At 40.7% G+C, this 18,709-nt stretch overlaps 1 protein-coding gene and 1 long non-coding RNA gene across 3 annotated transcripts in view; one reads left to right on the top strand and one right to left on the bottom strand.

Moving 5' to 3' along the window:
• The window catches only part of HECW1 (HECT, C2 and WW domain containing E3 ubiquitin protein ligase 1), a 319,771-nt gene that overhangs the window by 268,991 nt on the left and 32,071 nt on the right, over nt 1–18,709 (bottom strand). The gene's annotated exons all lie outside the window — the stretch shown is intronic.
• On the top strand, nt 13,981–16,871 carry LOC147655778 (uncharacterized). Its single transcript, XR_015279973.1, has 2 exons — nt 13,981–14,100; nt 14,249–16,871. It is a non-coding gene; the product is annotated as an uncharacterized LOC147655778 (long non-coding RNA).

The following is an 18,709-nucleotide window of genomic DNA, read 5'->3' as shown; positions in this document are numbered from 1 at the left end:
AAAAAACCCAAAACAGTTGTTCAGGAGGTGGTTTATATTAGCAAAAAGAAATATTTCAGAAATATGTATCCCATTTAAACATGAGGTTTTCTGGATCTCAGCCTTTTACTGAACTAATTCCTACTGTATCACTAGAAGAGTGGTCCACTGCAGCTTCTTCCACTGGTAGAAGCTGTTCTACGTGCCTGGCATCACCCATGCATGCTTGGAGCACATTTGTGCTGCTAAGACCCTGAGGACAGTTAGACTGGGTCAAACCTCCACTTGTATCCCGTTTTTCCAGCAGTGGTAGATGCCCACCAGGGACACAGTTTATACTTTGCTGTGAGGTCTAAAGGAAGTGTGTTCCACTGCTTTCCATGTGCCCTGAAAGTCATGTTACCTCCCCTGCTCCCCTCACTTCATTGTACTACCTTCCCCCTACTTTTACTTCTCCCAACAGATTTGTTTTCACAGGCAGTTAGCAAGAGTGGTATAGAGAGTTCTTCATCCCCATAATTGCCTCTTAACACTCTTGCTTAGGGAAAAATTTAAAGAAACATGGCAGATACAGAGTAACCCTTTATCTAGTATAAATCCTTTCCCTAGGCAGTAAAGATTCTGGAAAGGACTTTTGGAGCTAAAAAACATTATCTGTGTCGACACCATTATGTTCAACATCTGCAGCTGGTCTTTAACTCTTTTTCCTTAGCCCTTCTGTACTTCTGGCCTCTACAACATCCTCTGCTAATGACTTCTGCCACTTCCCTATGCCTTCCTTGAAAAATGTATTTTTCTTTTTGAAGCCATGCTCCAAGCAAAGAGTCTGATGAGCAAACATTCACTGCAGACTCTCCAATAATCCATGACTAAGACTGTACCACATCCTTTCTTCAGCTCGAGGGAAAACTGAAGATTCTCGAATTGTACCACCCTGAAATGAAAACAATCCTGCAGCAGGATATTCTGGGGAGACTTCCCCCCACCTTTTTCAACAGCTGTCTCCTCAGAGGGGTAGTGAGACCTGCAGATCTGCCCACAGCCTGTGGGCACATCACTTTTAATCTAGTGGCATGACAACATTTGCTAGATTTGGTCACAACTCCTTTCCTATGGATTTCTGACACTTTATTTGACTTTTAACCACTCCTGACACTCCCAGAGAAGTCTCCAGAGTAATACCTGAGCAGTAATTACTGGGAACTTACTTTTCTTATATTACATACACTATAGGGATTTCTTGCTCTTATCACATTTTCTTTCCTATCTTTCGCATTTCCTTTACTATCCCAGTAAGTCCAATACTGGCAACTATCAGTATTTTTGTGCCTGATCATAATCCCCAGTTACCTTCAAACCACTGTACTCTACTGTGGTGCCATTTTGGTGTGCCCTCATAGCATAGGAGGAACCATGAATAGGGGGCTTAAGAGGAGACCCAGCTTCCACTATGAGCTGGGTTGCTGTCACTGTGCAGTGTGGGTAAGCCAGACAGACAAGAAAACAAATCAACTTTCAAACTGCTTTCAGCTGCTCTGACCAATTCCTTGTCCATCATCCATCAGTAGTGCTGAAGGCAGCTTAAAGTAATTCAATTTACAAAAATGGGTGAGGATTATTCACATTGTCAGACAAATCCACACATGCAGAGCTGTCCCTCTATGTAGATTGCAGCATCTCATCATCTAGCATTACAGGCCATGGGACCTCACTGGATTATTTCATGTTCATAGAATCCTTAAGGGTAGAAAAGGCCTTTAAGATCATCAAGTCGAACTACCAATCCATCATCACCATTAAACCGCATCAGGTACCATATCCATGATTTTTGAGCAGGGATAGTGGCTCCACAGCTTCCCTGAGCAGTCTATTCCAATGCTTTACAACCCTTTCCATGTAAAAATTTTCCTGATATCCAGTCTAAGCCTCTGTGTTGCAACTTGAGGACATTTCCTCTCATCTTGTCAGAAGAGAAAAGACTGACACCCACCTTGCTACAATCTGCTTTCAGGAACTTTCAGAAAGTGAAAAGGTCTCTCCTGAGCCGGCTTTTCTCCAGGCTAAACAACCCCAGCTCCTTCAGCCACTCTTCATCAGACTCCAGACTCTTCTCAGCTTTGTTGCCCATCTATTCAAATTAGAGCTTAGTCTTTCAGACAAGCATTCATCCCTGGCTTAAAGATGCCCAGCAGATTTCACAAGAGGTTAGTATTCAGAATCAGAATTCATGCAGCTTTAGTGTTACTGCTGAAATTTTTTATGGTTTTTTTTTTGCTAGACACAAGTCCTCTAACTCTATTTTTTTTTCTCTAATAACATTGCTAAATTCAAGAGGCAAAGTTCCAAGAGTCTCACCATAAATCTTACTTTCTAGCCCTTCTGTCATTCTCATTGCTCTTTTCCCATCTCCCAGTTTCTCAGCATCCTTTGGAAGGACATCCTGTATTTTGACATGCTTGAATGGCAGAAGCACCCTTGCCAGCATAACAGCTGCTCTGGCCTCACTGAGAAGTCCTTGAAAAACAAGGGTCAAAGGAAGAAGCAGAAGCTCTTGTGATAACAGCAGCCTGAGCTTGCATTCAGCTTATTGAACTTTCCTCATACCCTGCACACCACCAGCTCTTAGGTCTCCATTACATTTATCAGTTTGTTCAGAGAGGTCCCCTGGTCAGTGCCTGCTCTCTCAGGTTAGATCAGGGTCATCTAATCCAGTGACCACCTGCTGATGACTGATAGCTGATTCCTGTCAAGAAGCCAGAGACCATGGCAGGCACACAGCCATACCTTCCTAGGATAATCCCTTCACTCCTACCAACTTTCCATTTAGGGGCTGCCAGAGCCAGTGCCTGCTCCTGCCATCTCTGCTGAACTACATGGCCTATAGACCAAGTTTTGCTTTTTTCTCTGGAACAAGCAGGATTTTTATTTTCTGCATTTTAAGACTAATTTACACATCTTTAAATGACATTTTAAGCAATAAAAAGAAATTAATACATATACCCTGGAGTGATATAGCAAAAGAAATAAATTGCATTTTAAAGTTCTCTTGAGGACAACTCTGCAGCCTTCAAAAAGCAGTTAGATTAACCACAGGAGAACAATCTTCATATGAGTGCTACTAAAAATGATTAAGTTGCCAATTTGTTTTAATACAAGTCTTGCAGTTTAGAAAGACTCCTTCAAAATGTAGCAAAACTTGAATTAGATTTACTATGTAAATTATAATGAAGCACCTGAATACACTTTGAATATTTCTGCATGACATTCCCTTCAGCCTTGGGCATATATGAAGTTCTAAAGTGGTTCAGTGCTAGAGAAAAAAACAGTATGCCAACTTACAGTATCTCTAAGCTGGATGGGTGACCTAAACCTGAACATAGAATTATTGTAAGGGTTACATTATTGGTGATCAGTACATTCAGAAATGCCATTTGTTTTATTTAAGAGAATGGATTCTGAAAGAACCCTCTGTAGAGATTTACCAAGTGTAGCTCTTTAGCATACATTATTTAAGACCTTGTGATTGTCTCCAGTTAAAAAGCGCATGCTGGTTTTCATCAGAAAGCTTTATTTACTTTTCTAATTTTTCTAGTTTTGAATCAGCAATTAGAAAATTAAACACAAACCAAAACAACAAATAAAAAATAAGAAATACTGGTCAATTTTGAGTATGTTGTATTGTCACAGGTTTCACAAGAACAGGCAGCACTAGGGGAGAAGAATATGTATTAACCTCCTAGATCTCCTAGAGCTTAGAGGCTGAGACCAGAGAGAGCTGCTGCCTCCAAGGCAGCAGCAAACCCCAGCAAGAGGAGAGGCTTTGCTTCCAAGTCCTAGTGACTTTAACATGAGTTTCAGGGTGAGGTTCTTCATTATTGCTTCTACTAGTTACTATCCTTTCCCAGGTGCCTATATTTCCCACATGACTCAAGAGTTTTGGCTCTTCCACAAGTTTGCTTCCTGGAGTCATGAGGTTGTAGGAAACATCTTATTCACTTAAAGGTAATGTGAGCTCTTGCTGCTGGAAAGAAACCTATAGATGCAAAACAATACAAACCAAGTAAAACTCAGTCTCAGTGTGGTAAATAATTTTGATGACCTGAGAAGCTGGCAATTTCTTTGTTGTCTTTCAGAATATAAAGAAATATGCTAAACACTTTATTTTCTCAAAAAAAAAAAAAAAAAAAAAAAAAAAAAAGAGTAAATAAGTGAACATTTGTAGATTTAAAGTAATTTTAGCTTATTTATTCCCATCCTCCTCCCTTTATCCAGATTGGAGTAACCTAGGAAGTTATCAAATTACTTCTTTACCATAAAATATTTCTCTTTCAAATTGTAAATACAACCCAGAAGCTCCACGGATTTGTCCTCTAGGAGATAAACATAAACATGTGCCCCACTAGTATATTTATAACATTTGGTTTTCATTTAATCTTACCCAAGTAATATAAGAATTTTAAGCAGTCACATTGAACAATTTGTTGCATGAAACCTCTTTATGAACCCTGGCAAGAAACATTAATAGTAACCACTGCAGAGCAGATATTACCAAGTATTACCAACCAATTTGGCAAGTGGTACTAGCTTCTCTGTAGGTCTATTACTTGCCAGATATTGGTAATGCCTTCCCAAAAGCACTTTAGTGTGGTACATTTCAAGTGTTATTTCTCTTCTACCTGTGGTTTTATTTTTCTAATTAAATATTTAAATGGGGTCAGAGTTTTAGATTTGGGTATTTTCTTTATAATGTATACATAAATAATTGAAGTTATTCAAGTCAGAACAGCTGGAGCCTACAGGTCAACAAGAGGTCATGGAAACTCAGACTGTAAACCAAAACATAGCTCAGCAGGAAGGTGGAAGGATGGCCCAGGACTACTGCTACACTTTCTTTATCGACAAATTCCTTCAGATGCCTTCTAGGACTAAAGACTAACTCAGGTTTGCACCTTTCTTTACTACTGCTTTGTTTATATGTTGCAGTTAAAGCTGATCACAGAAGGCTAGAAAAAGTTTTAAAAAAGGATTTTTTTAAAAAATGCATACCCACAATAGATATCATCTTTAAATCCAGATTTCAGTACAACTTGTGTGGCTATGACTCACAATAATCACTTCAGTGCAGTTGTATTTATATACCTTGGCTGTGATGCTGCTTTACCTGTAGTAACAGCATTCAGCAAAACCTCTACAGTCATAACGTTGGACTACAGGCAGTGAAGGAGCTGTAAGGCTTCCTGGCAATACAAAACATTTAGGACCAGTCAAACACAGCACACCAGATGCTCAGCAAGCAAGGCCAAAGCTGGCCAGTCATGCAGAGGAGAGCACAGTTCCATGGCCAGTAAGGAGCCAGCAGCCGTGCGGTGAGAGCGCTGAGCTTGAGGAGACCTGTGCTGTAGCCTCAGCCAGGACTGTGCTTTAGTCAATTAGTACTTGGTGCCAAATGGGTATCTCTGGGAGCAGGGATGGGAACCCAAACTTCATTCGCAATGGGTGTCATATCCAAAAAATTAGTCATGGCTTCTCATTTTTATTTCCCTACTATAAGCACCTCTCCTTACTCTTCATATCAGGAAGATGGGGGGAAATCAGCCTTTTGAGAGAGTTATGGCTGTCATTATCCAGGGAATTCCAACCATTCAGGATGAGAAGGCCCCCAAGTTGCAGGACTCAGGGCTCAGCTCTACACTTAACACATCCTATCAGGTACCTGCAGACTGGTGCATTTTGATTTTCATAGTCTCAGCTACTGACCATGGTGGCAGTCCTTCTGCAGCACAACCTTTCCTGTGCCTGATGCATGCCAGGTACCATTTCAGGACTTTAAAATGCTCTTCAGTATTTTGTGACTCCCCTCCTACAATGCATGCCACTTGCCTACAGTGGACAAAGACAGTAAGATGTTGGAACCCTAGGGAACTGTTCCTCCCTAATCCTTCTGCTTGTTATGAAGTCTTCTCAAACCTCTGAGTTGTGCGGTGTACATATGCTGCCAACACATGGAATATTTACTTGTTTTTGCCATCAGAACAGCAATTCCAATAAGAAACTTCATGAAAAATTGCTTCTTTGCTGTTCTAACACATGTTGCTTCCCAGCCAGGAGCATTGCTGAGACTGGCCCTTAATCCCTGGCCAGAGGAAAACAATATGGTGCGTAATTATCAAGCTGGAAGTCTAAGATGGACAATCTCCTGCTGTTCATCTTTGTGGCCAACACACAGTCAGGAGGTGGCAATCTGCCTGCCTCACACAGGCAGTAAACCTGTCTGTCACTATAACTCACCATCGAGCCTACCAGGCCAGCAAAAGCTTTCGTGTTCAAGAGTAAGAACAACGTTCCTTTTCCCTTTTAAAGGGCTATGAATTAAAGATCAAAGTTCACATTCTCTGGTTTTTATTTCTTCTTTGAATAAAAAAAAAATGAGGATTCATCAAACTGACTGAAAAAGATTTTATAAAATAATCACCAAAGCCTTCCAATTGTCATAACAGTGGGTGTGGAAAAAATGTGCAGACTGCATCCCTATTTTTTTATGGGGCATGAGGCCAGGTTGCTCACAGGAAAAAAGTGGGAAAAGAAAAACAAATACATTTGTGTTTCTTTCTGCATTTTAGGGATTAAAAGTGTGCATCTTTTTCAAAATAAGTTCAGAAAGTTTAGTCAGATATCAAAGGGCTCAAAGAAAAAGTAGGGATTATTGCCTATTTAAATAAAATAGAAGATCAAAGTACTTCCAAATGAAACATTCACAAATACTGTCAAGATTTAAGAATTATGAGTCTAATTCTGAAAATTGAGATAATTATAAATTATCCATGTACATGAATTTATTTTGGAGTAGTTTTTAACTGCAAGTGTAGCAGGCACTAATGATGGACAGAAGTGCTTAAGAATAAAAGTCAGGTCCATGGAACACAGTCTAAACTTAGTAAATATCTGAATGAACAACTAAAAGAAAAGGAGCAGAAGTATTTAGGTACAAGAAGCACCAGGAGCATTTGAATCATCACTTCTTAAAGCTTAATTTTCCATCCAGACAACAGTGTCTCCCACGGCCCAGCAGAGGCAAATGTGTCAAGAGTGCCACCAACCTCAAAGCCTCTCCTCTGCTCCACAACTATATATGACTGGATGGCAGACAGCTCATAAGACATTAATAAAAGGGCTTATTATAAAAATAGCTTCTAAACCTCCTTGAAGCTTGCATTTAAGTAGATTTAAGATCTATTTAAAAAGCCTACCAAATGCAACTCCTACATTTGTATTACAAAGGCAGCTGAAAAAAAATACACTGCCTTCTTTCAGTCCAGATATGAGACTTCTACATTTCTGTGAAATTTCGCAGACACAGAAGTCTAGGAAAGACTAGTCTGGCCCTGAACCTTGCAGTCCATATCAGTGCTGACTAATCTGCACAGCTTTCTCATCCTAGACTTGAATCAGTAGATATGAACTTAGATGGGCATTGGGGTCTGTGTTCCCAGCTCCCACATTTATCAGTCTTTCAAGTTTGTAATTTTTCCTAAAATTTCAGCTCTTGCTGTGAAAATATCAGATCATTTTTTTATTTAAGGGAAAATTTTTGCCCTAATTTGCAAGGAAGACAAGGCAGGACAAGCCAAATGAACATCATTTGGTCTGCAAACAAAAATCAAACTATAAAGGGGAAAGTTAAGGGTATTTTTAAACTCACTCATGATTTGTGGCTGAGTCAGTTTTCACAAATGCTTCATTTAGCAGTGGAATTGAAATATGATTATCAAAGTACTATCTGAAAGGAAGTTGGAGAAATTACTGCTGGTGAGACTTCTGGTGTTTAATTAGATTTCTTGTAAATGTTCCCCTTCTTTCTCAACTCTAGGCATTATACTAGTATTTCTTCAGAAAAAAAAGCACAGACCCAGTCAGCCCATGACTCCTGCCCAGTTTATGACCATAAAGTCCACATAAGTTTTCAAAGGCTTTTTTAGAAATTATACACCTACAACTTGTTGGACCCGAACAAAGACAGAGGGGGAAAAGCATATCTTGTACCAATAAACAGTGGCACATCAAGTGCCAAGTTACTAAGGGTGTTCATGCCTGGTTTAGTTGAACAGGAGCTCAGTTTCAAGCACTGGAGGCGCATCCTGTGAAGCCTGTTATAATGACACTGAGCTTCCTGGAGTTCTTTCTTTTGAAAGAAAAAGACCCTCCTGAAGAGAAGCAGCAATCACGTTAAAAGGAAAAGCAGTGGGAAAAGAAAAAGCTGCACAGATATCTAGGGAAGTCCTGCAGCAGCCTCCCCAGCTGCACCACCATGGTCCTGTCACTAGCAAATCCAAAATCCTGTCCTTGATTTAAATATAAATCTGCTCCTTGTCCAAGTCATTCCTCCTGTACAACCTAGACACCACTATTTCTTGTTTTCAGATCCATGGTGTCCCTGACATGCTAAAAAAAGAGCAAAGCCTTCACTTGGTCACAATTTCACTTGACACACCTGAATGAGAGGATGCTGTCCAGAGGGATCTGGGCAGACTTTTTAAAGTACACCCATGAGACTCTTCTGAGGTTTAACAAGACCAAGGGCAAGGTGTTGCACCTGGGTTAGGACAACCCCCAGTACTGACCCAGGCTGGGGGATGAACAGATGGAGAGCAGCCCTGGGGAGAAGGACCTGGGGGTGCTGGTGTTTGGGAGGCTGGACATGACCCAGCCATGGGCACTCCCAGCCAGAGAGACAAACGTGTCCTGGGCTGCATCCAGAGCAGCGTGGGCAGCAGGGCAGGGAGGGGATTCTGCCCCTCTGCTCTGCTCTGCTGTGACCCCACCTGCAGGGCTACATCAGTTCTGGGGTCCCAGCACAGAAAGGACATGGAATTGCTGGAACAAGTCCAGAGGAGGCCAACAAAATGATCAGAGGGATGAAGCATCTCTCCTATCAGGAAAGGCCAAGAGAATTGGATTTGTTCAGCCTGGATAAGAAAAGGCTTCGGGGTGACCTAATTTCTGCCTTCCAGTACCTGAGGGAAACCTACAAGAAAGATGGAGGGGGACTTTTACAAGAGCATGTAGTGACAGGATGGGGAGGGGGGAATGGATTCAAACTAGGAAAGAGTAGGTTTAGATTAGATATTAGATAGAAATTCTTCCTGTTGAGGGTGGTAAGACACTGAAACAGATTTTTCAGAGAAGCTGTGGATGCCCTATCCCTGGCAGTGTTCAAGGCCAGGCTGGATGGGGCTTTGAGCAACCTGGTCTAGTGGAAGGTGCTCCTGCCCATTGTGGGGGTGTTGGAACTAGATGATCTTTAAGGTTCCTTTCATCCAGGACCATTCTATGCTATTTATAAAGTACAAATCCCCTCATTTATAGACAGTATTTGAATAGTGGGATTGTGGCCTGCTCACGTCATAAGCATTTGCAGGATTATACTACAAATATTACAGAGAAAATGCAACCCCACCATCCACTTTTACTATGTTTAGGAAAATAGGGGCAGAGCCACTATTTCTCAGTGATCTAAGTGTTCTGTTTCTTGTTTTTGTGGAGAAAGAGCAATCTATTCATCTTGGGACAAATGACTGAAGTCAGAACTGTTCTTGGCCATGACTTTCTGCATGACCTCAGGCAACTCACTTATTGTCTTCCCACGCCCCAGCGCACTCGTGAGGAAAGTGAGATTTTATTTTAAATCCCCATTTAACAGGGAAAGAACCATGCACTCCTAGAAAGTACTAAGCAACAGGTAATGGTTCTGAAAGAAAACCAGAAAATGCTTACTTGAACTCTGTAAGCAGAGCTGCCCCCTTATTGTATGTCAAGTTAAAAAGCATCTTAATACTTGTAACTCTTTGAGAATATTCAGCTTTTACAATGCACCTATGGAACAAGGAACTAATCTTTTTCTCCTTGCAAAAAAGGGGTAAATGTTAAATCAGTCGTGAAAGGTTAGAAAATAAGGCTATGTAAGATGAGAAAACAATTCTCTTAGGCCAGTCCTGCCTGTAGTGGGGTCTCTAGTGGAGCTCCCACATGTCTCCAGGACATCAGAACAAACCTCTAAAAGGTTTCAGATTCCATTTCAAGTATTCAAATTATGAAGTTTCCTACAGCCTGAGCAGTGCTTGGTCTTTGAGAAAAGATGATCTAGAGACACTCAGTGTTTTGTAGTCTCTTCAGAAACTGACATAAGTGCAGGAGGCACTGTTGTCTTCTTCTGATGTATGAAGTGGAAATTATTTTGAAGTGGCAAAGTGATTATTGTTAGAAGTACTCCAGCCTGATTCTTTTAGAATACTTTTTTGTTTATATCTCCTTTCACTGTATTGTATTGAGAAAACCTTGCATTGAATTATCTTTCACAATAGTTATTTCCCAAGTTTGTTTTTAAAGATAACAGGTTTCTTGACTGAATTCCAAAGACAACAGGCTAGCCCAGTGTCCCACTTTAATTGTAGTTCCTTTAAATTAGTACTAGTAGCAGAAGAAGCAACTAAGAAACTAATAAATCTAGAAATTCATGAAATAACTATAGGCTCTCTGAAAAACAGTGTGAATTATTCATCACTTTAGTTAAACTACTTATCGTTAGCTCAAGTGGCAAAAAAAAATAAATTAAGACAGCTGGTGCTTTAAAATCGTAAGAAAAATGCATAAGATACAGCAGCATTTTGTCTTTTGGGAAATGAACTTGACTGTAGTGTTCCCTCCCTCAAGAATTCAACTTCTAAAACCCCAAGAACAAGAAAACACACACTCTTTTGGGAATGTCTAACTCTGCATCCTTTTAATAAGGCAAACTTTTTATTTCATTTGGGTTAAATTGGGGAGTTAAAAAACCACACATCATATTTTCTCTCTCCTACTTTAAAATGCAGTCTGTAGGTTCAAAGAAGGCAAAGCAATCACTCAAAAATCTTCTAAGACATTTCAGAATAGAATATATTAGAAAGCTACTAAAGAGATACTCGATATCCAGAGCAGCTTAGAGCACAAAAAATGGAGGTTATACAACTCAACTTAGATGCTTATGTAGATTACCACAGTTCTGACAACAAAGCCATTTTTTCTCCTAATGATCTTGAGGCAACCAATCATTGTAGTTGGTCTTTCTACTCAGTACTGGTCAATACGCTGGGAGATTTGTTCATCCTAGTGCACTACACCCATCCTGGTTTACTAACTGCCCATGATTTGGCATCACATTTTGTTATCCTCTTCAATAAAGATCTTATTTCTTGAGAGACACTTGACTTCTAAATAAAACATTAAAAAAAAAGAGCATTTACACCATTTTATTACATTAAAAACGAATTATTAAGTTGGTAAGCTCCTTCCTCCCTGCCTTTATACCCAAAGAACACACACAAAAATTTCTATTTCTATTTCTGCAGGAAGTTGCAATTAAAATGCAAAGAAATAAAATTTGACTGAGACACCTCTAAAATGTGACATCAAGAAGTTGAAGTGTATAAAACCAACTAATGGATATTCACTGTCAGCTAAGTACTTCACATTAAGCATTAGAATTTACTACCTTATTGTTTTTAAAACACTTTCATCTATATTTATTCTAGGCTCACAATAAACAAGACATTTCTTTTAACAAGCAGCTCCAGTGAAGTTCCACAAACCAGCATTTCCACATGCTCAGAAGCACACTAAAGAAGGACCAGAGGGAAACAGTTCATTTGGGAAGTTCTGCTCCACATTCTTTTCATTCAAAACCCATTTTATCTGGCCTGCCATTTGGCTAGGTTTGGTAATTCACAAAGCTTGCCTCTGAAATTGTTATTTGTCTGCAGAGTTTGGTTACCTTGAGCAGACGTTTCTCAAGTATTAGGGGAAGAGCTAAATGGGGAAGAGATGAACTATGAACTTTGAAGTACTATGTACTTCAAAAACCAGACCAAAATCAGAAGCAAAGTAAGACTTCAGAAGATTTGTTTTTACATAAATGTTACTTTCTCGAAGAAGCTGATAGATGCACTGCACCAAAATATAGAAGTTTAAATGCACACTGTTTACTTACTTAAATATAGACTTGAGGTAAAGCTTAGGAAGCTTCAAAATGCAAGGGTTCTTGACCAAATGGTTGCTGAGATATCCACACCAAGCATTCTCTGCCAGCATCCTGGTTAACAGCTCACAGGAGCACACAGCCATGGGTAAACCCAAGAACCAGGTAAGTATATGGTCACATATCTCCAGACTACTAATTCAGCTTCCCTGGTCCAGTGAGCAGCAAGAACCAGGCTGATTAACACAGGAAGATGAGCCTGGAGCTGAGGACAAAACATAGTGAGCAAGGACAGCCTGGTGACAGGGTCCACCAACAGAAAAGGCAAAGTAAAAATGATGAACTAATCCAGCATTCAGGAGAAGCAGAAAACAGGGCTTCCACGTAGGTCCCGGGTCTGTGCAGAACACAGGACCAAAGGCAGGACTGTACACAAACTACCAGGAGTATGGAGACAGCCTCCACCCAGAAACATCACACTCGCAGCCAAGGGAATACCATCCCTGGGCCCAAATAGCGCTCCTGGGACAATGGACAGAAGGATTTGTGGGAAGCTTGTGTGGGACTCTCCAGGCCCATTTACACCAGTTGGTGCCTTCCAGGCCTCCCTACAATCAGACCTAAATGGCTTTGTCCATGTGTTGCCTCTTCTTGTTAGAGTAGAGATCTTTGTTGTAACTTTTTCTTATTACTAAAGACTCCTATTCTACCTAATTGTTGTTCCTCTGGAAACAGTGTATTGTCTGTCTCACTGATCTCTCCAAATCTGTATTCTCCTGAGGTAAAGGAAGGAGATGAGAACTTCACATAAAATTCTGGAGACATATATTACAGATTTCTACAGAACATAATTATTACCTGGTGTTTTGTTCTCCAAGCTTTATTGGAAATCCAAAAACATTTGGATTTTGCTGGTTTAATCACTACTGAGCACCAAGCTTTTATTTTGATAAGGCTGTCTATTCAAATCACACCAATATCCTGAATAATAAAGATCTCTGACAATCTCTTCCCCGCCCCCCCCCCCCCCTTTATTTTTTTCTTTTATACACAAAAGGAATGTTTTACTTCCCTTTGTATTGAATTTCCTCTGCCTTCCATTGCTGAGCTGGACTATAGTTTGAGGTCTTTCAGCCTGTCTTCCTAGCTAGTCCTCCACTTCCTTGGCTGACTGAAGATCTTCAACAAAGTGGGTTCCTGGCTATCCATTTCCATTTTCTGACCATGGGACAGATCTGCCTTTCAGACCATTCAGACTGGGAGGGACCTCATGGTAATCTTGTCTGGCAGGATGTTTGCAAGGAGTCTTCACCAGCAGCAGAACTTACTCCTAGTCCTGCACTGGGCTCTGTGGGACCCCAAAATGCTGAGGCCAGGCAGCAAGGGATGCGGTGGGGACAGGAGTGATGTGGCAGAGAGCAGATCAGACTGGATGACAGCACACATATAGGCTATAGTGTCTTTTCCCCTTAATGTGCTAATCCACTCTGTATTGTCACAGTTTTGGTGGAAATGATGTGTCTGGCTGGCAGGCAGGGGTGTAGGAAGGAGACATTTTTGAGCTCTGCTATATATAGCACAATCTGAGGAGCTGCTGCTATTAATCTGTATCCCAGCAGCAATTCTTCTGCAGCGAAGGAAGAGAGAAGTTTGGGGGCCATGCAGTTCCCAGGATGCAATACATACATATATCATACCTCCTTACTTCCAAACTTTAAGTTTAGCTTTAGGCTTTGCCCCGGAGAAAGCCAGTGCCACATCTCTCATTCTCACCCACAAACCCTTCTCCCCCTTTTCCTGTCTCTTTCAATCCTTGTTTTCATGGATCAGTCTCTTTGCTGCTTTATCTACCAGGCATTTACCAGTTTTGGCTTATGTAGGCAGCTCACCCTCTCCTCCAGGTGCCAGTGTGAACACATGAGGCCTCCCCACTCATTTTTCACATCTTTTGCAGCTGAGGATTTAATCCAGGGATAGCCTCCTTCAAAAGCAGTGAAACACCTACAGCCTCAGCTCCCAGCCATTTTTCTTGTCCCTGCAGCACTCCAGACTTCTCAGTGCTATTTTAGGAGTGATTATCATCCCTCCATGGGTTTCCCATATCTTTGAAGGTAGGCACAAGAAAAAGAACAAGTTATTCCATTCCCCCCCAGCTCTCATTTGCTCTTGGGCTTCTTGGGTTTTCATCCTTTCGCCTGGGTCAGCTCATTTTCCACCCCAGTCCCATCAGTCTGCTGAATGCTTTTCTTTTCACCACAGGTTGCAAAATGACTGCTCTGCTGAGGACTTGCAGTCTCCAACTAGAGTGCAGACTGGAGCCCAAACACTGTAATTTACAATTTGCAGTCAAACACACCATCAAGCAACACACAAAATATCATGTTGCACTCCTTGCTTCCCCCAAACACTCATCCCTGTGCAAAAGGGAATAATCCTTCCTTACCAGAAGCCCCACCCAAGGTTCTGACTGTTGTTTTTCCTGGTTACTGGGGTCTCCTCTAGGAAAGCCACTACATAAAATTATTAATAGCACTGCAGAATTGTAAAGCTGCTCACATTGGTGTGGCCATCAGCAGCTAAGCACAGGCACACAAAGACCTGCCAGGTATGTGGAGTGGTTTTTTCACTCATGCCTAGTGCATTAGAAGTTCAAAGGCCAAAATAATGACACTTTTGTTTCTGTTAAGAACAGCCAAGAAGAAAGGGCCATAAGAACATGTTACATATGTTTTTTTAAATAGTGTATATGTTCAGACACCAGGCTTTCTTTACTTCTTAGAAAAACTGCTTCAGGATTAAGAAATTTTACATAATTTCAATCTCCATTATCTTTTACTACTGTATTTTCATTTTTCAAAGTTTCATGACACATACCAGTTAAACTGAGTATCTCTCATCTATAAATCTTCATGCTATCTCTTTATGTCCCTTGAAAGAGCACTGTGCTGTACAAAATTGTTGCTTTCAACAGAAAAGATTTTAAAAGAATTTATTCTCAAAAAATTCATAGGTATTTAAAATTGTTTTTCTCTTTTTTAATCTGCCTGACGTTTAAACAACATTTCTCAGGTGAAGAAAGTAGCTACTATTACTGCTGCTGGTTTAGGTGGTTGGGTGCAGAGGAGAGAATGAGAAGTTTAGGAGAGTCTTCATTATTTACTACAAACCAGTAAGGTGGTACCATCCCTGTGGAGCTTAATGTCCTCTGTGACAGGTGCCTGGGCAGCAGTCATAAACCCTCAACCCCTACCTCTGAACAACCTACCAGGCTGGTCATTTCACCGACAGCTCATGCTCATCTGTTGTGCATTTATGAGTAAGCTGCCAGAAACACAAGCCTCTGATGCTCTGAGCCACGCCAAGTCAAAACAGTCTTCTCCTTAGAGATGAAAGGGGGAGGAAGTATTTCCTTTGTCATCTCATTTTTGATAAGTGCTTTTGTTAAACTGGTATTTCATAAAAATTAGCCATGGGCAGAAAATCTGTGCACTTGTAACCCAAGCAGCTGCAGGAGCCATCAAATCATGGGGCCATCAAACCATGTGCTAAATTAGGGCTGCAGTCAGTTGAAAAGCTCTCTAATAGAGACAGAGGTACAGATAAGGGTGGGATAAGGGTGGTTCTGTGGGCCAGTATCGGGAAAGAAAAGTGATGGAGCAGAGTCCAAGATGCTGAGGCACTTTACTCCTTCAAACCAAGGCTGCTGTTTCTTTGTTATGAACACAATCCTGCAAGGCAAATGTTCCAAGACATGTTGAGCACATTCATTATCACCGCTGTCCTCTCTAAATTTCTCCCGGCTAGTTATTTTTGGGAGTGAAGGAGATGGCACTTCAGGAAAAAGGGTGCATTAGTGCCTGTGGGATGGAAAATGTCATGAAAATTGTCCTTCAGGGGTGTTAAAATAAAGCTGTGGGTAACCTTGGATCCAAAATGAATCTTTGCCGCTTATAATACATAGTAAAATAAAATAAAAGTAGTACTTTTAATGCTTTCCAATTAAACATATATAGATCTAGAGCTAACTTTATGCAGAAATCCAAAAAGAACTTGCATAAAATTGTTCTAAAAGTATATAACCTCTCAAGCTGGAGAAAGATATCCAATGATTAGTAAATATTCACCTAATGCTTCGAAAAAAACTCATGTAATTCCTTAGAACTCCTGAAGACTGAAGTGACACTGCCCCCAAAAGTGTTAAAACATAAACAAGCGTCATGATTTAAATGTCAAATGTATACGGATGAGACATTTCTGGATACTTTGTGGTCCAGTAAGTTCTTTTGGCCCAACCAATTCATTTTGAATTCAGCCACATCAGTTGCAGCACAAACACTCGCATGTTTACCCTTTGCTTTTCAAGATCAAAGCAGTATGTAGCACAAGACTTTATGAATCAGTCACAGAAGTGAATTTATGCTTATCAGGTGAGCCTGTTTCTCTTCAGCCTTCGAGGGAAACAGTGAAGATTGGTTTTCCACTTTCTATAGGGCTGTCTGTTTCAACTAAAGACAGAAACATCTTAGCTTGGGGATGAATTAGTAGTATATTTAATTCAGAAATAAGATGTACTTGCAATTTTCATGCAATATGGCAGACATTGATCTTCAATTTTCACCTGCAAGATAAAGCTTGCTATGGAATTCCAAGCAAATGGAATTTGCCAAGAAAATCACCTAGGCCCTGCCTTCATGTCCTACTCCACAAATTCGTAACTGCACCTGTTCTTCCTATTTGAAAGTGTCACTGCAATCCTCACTGTAGGGTGTTTTTTGTGCTCATTGGACTCTACCTAAAATGTTTTCTAAAAAACACAAAGGTTTTTAAGTTCTCTGACAAAAGGCCAGAAAATGGTAGATTATTGTTTTCAATTGAAGCCCAATGTATAAACATTTTATTTGTAACTGTGAATGTGTGAAGTTACATTCCTTAACCTATTAACCTATGTTATTAATCTAGGCTTGCAATGCCATAACAACTGGCTGTGAGACCAGCTCTGTTCAGCAGTAAAACAAGAATGTGTGTGCACATACATGAATATATGCATTTGACACTGGAGACAGTGTCACCACTAATGGTATATGGGAATAAGATAATTAGGTTTTTATTAAAAATAATACAGAGTTATACAATACATATGAAATCAGTAAATTCAAAGTGTAGGGTGTTAATCATTTCCCCCAATAAAACACCCTGTAAAAGTCTCACATTCCCTCTTCAGCAGCACAAGTTTTCTGGGTAGGAGCAAAATGCCTCGCACAGTGTTCTACTCAGTGACTGATGCACTCTGAAGGGGACTTCCATCGGTTCACATGGAGCTGCTATGCATCTGTAATTGCCTTTATGCTGAAGGCAGAGGTTATCAAGAAAACAGCCACAGAGAAAGGTGTGAAAGAAGCATCTGTGCTGTTCTCCAGAGTCTGGAAGTTGATTTCTGTATAATCAGTGAGAACATTGAAGACAGGGATTTCTCCTGCCTTCTATCCCATAAAGCTGGAGTGAGCTTGTTTTTCAGCTACAATTTCATGGCCTGTGCTCTCAGCCTTCACAGCTGAAAAAGTTGTGGCCCCCACAGAGCCTGAGCGATAAGGGTAAAGACAAGATCATTCAGCAATGTCCTCCGAATGCCAAGGATTTTCATATTGCATATAATATTTTTATTGAAATGCCAGGTCCATTTCCAGCTTTCTCTCCTGGGAATGATGAGAATATCCATAAAAAACACATTTGGGAGCGTTTTACCACTGGAAACAAGAAGTCTTCAATTCCTCCTGGACTGGTCAGACAACAATTTTTTTTAACTCATGACATCATGAGCTCCATTCAAAATGTCAGCTTTGAAGACCAAACTTTATATTCTGTTATCATGTTTAAAGCTCATTAAGTCAAAATTTCAATTTTGTAGATTCAGGTACTCTTGGTAAAGGATTTTGAAGATGTTTTTCCCCTTCTGCCTCTCCTTCCATTGTTCATACCCCACAAAAGAAAAGAAAAATGCATGGGTGAGGGAAAGAGGCTGAGGAATGGGGAAGATTCTGCACATCCATTTCTTGAATAGGGATGAAAAGCAAAGAATTGCTTTCATTTGAGATTACTGTTAAATACATACAATTGCTTTGACTGCTTAATTTCTGTGTGAGGAACAACTGCAACCGGGAGGAGAAAAAGGCTTAACAAAAGCTGATGAAGAATGGTTTGTCTGAGAGAAAAGCTCTGAGATAAACTATTTTTCTGTCTGTTGCTACTGAGGCTATTAAGACCATGAGCTGCAGATACCACTCTGCCTTCTTATGACCTGAACAATAACAGCGTGCCCTGGCAGGTCACTGGAGCTGTGGAGGAAGGTTGGGATAGCTGGTTGTTCCCCAGGGGCAGCTCCAGATGCCAGTCTGAGGCCCTGGGGGTTTAGTGTCTACTATAAACCCTGCTGGCTGTTACCAGACAGTGACTCACAGACTAAAGGAGAGCAGGAATCTGGCTTTATGCTTTGGAATTGCACACCCTGGCCAAGTGGTTTCCTTAACTGCGCCTGCATGGGCTTGACACTCAGCAGACACATGTTGTACCAAATAAGCTCTTGAGTTACATCCAGCTCATTTTCTGAGAATGCACTCAGACACATCTCAACATCCATGTGTTTAACCCCTGGCACTACTTTGGTGCATAAACATGAGTTCTCATTAGGAGGGAAGCCACCCATGCAGAATTTATGAGCAGAAA

This window comes from Cyanistes caeruleus, chromosome 1 (genome assembly GCF_971803275.1).
Source record: "Cyanistes caeruleus chromosome 1, bCyaCae1.hap1.1, whole genome shotgun sequence".
NCBI classification, from domain to species: domain Eukaryota; kingdom Metazoa; phylum Chordata; class Aves; order Passeriformes; family Paridae; genus Cyanistes; species Cyanistes caeruleus.
This window is presented reverse-complemented; position numbering and strand designations above follow the sequence as displayed.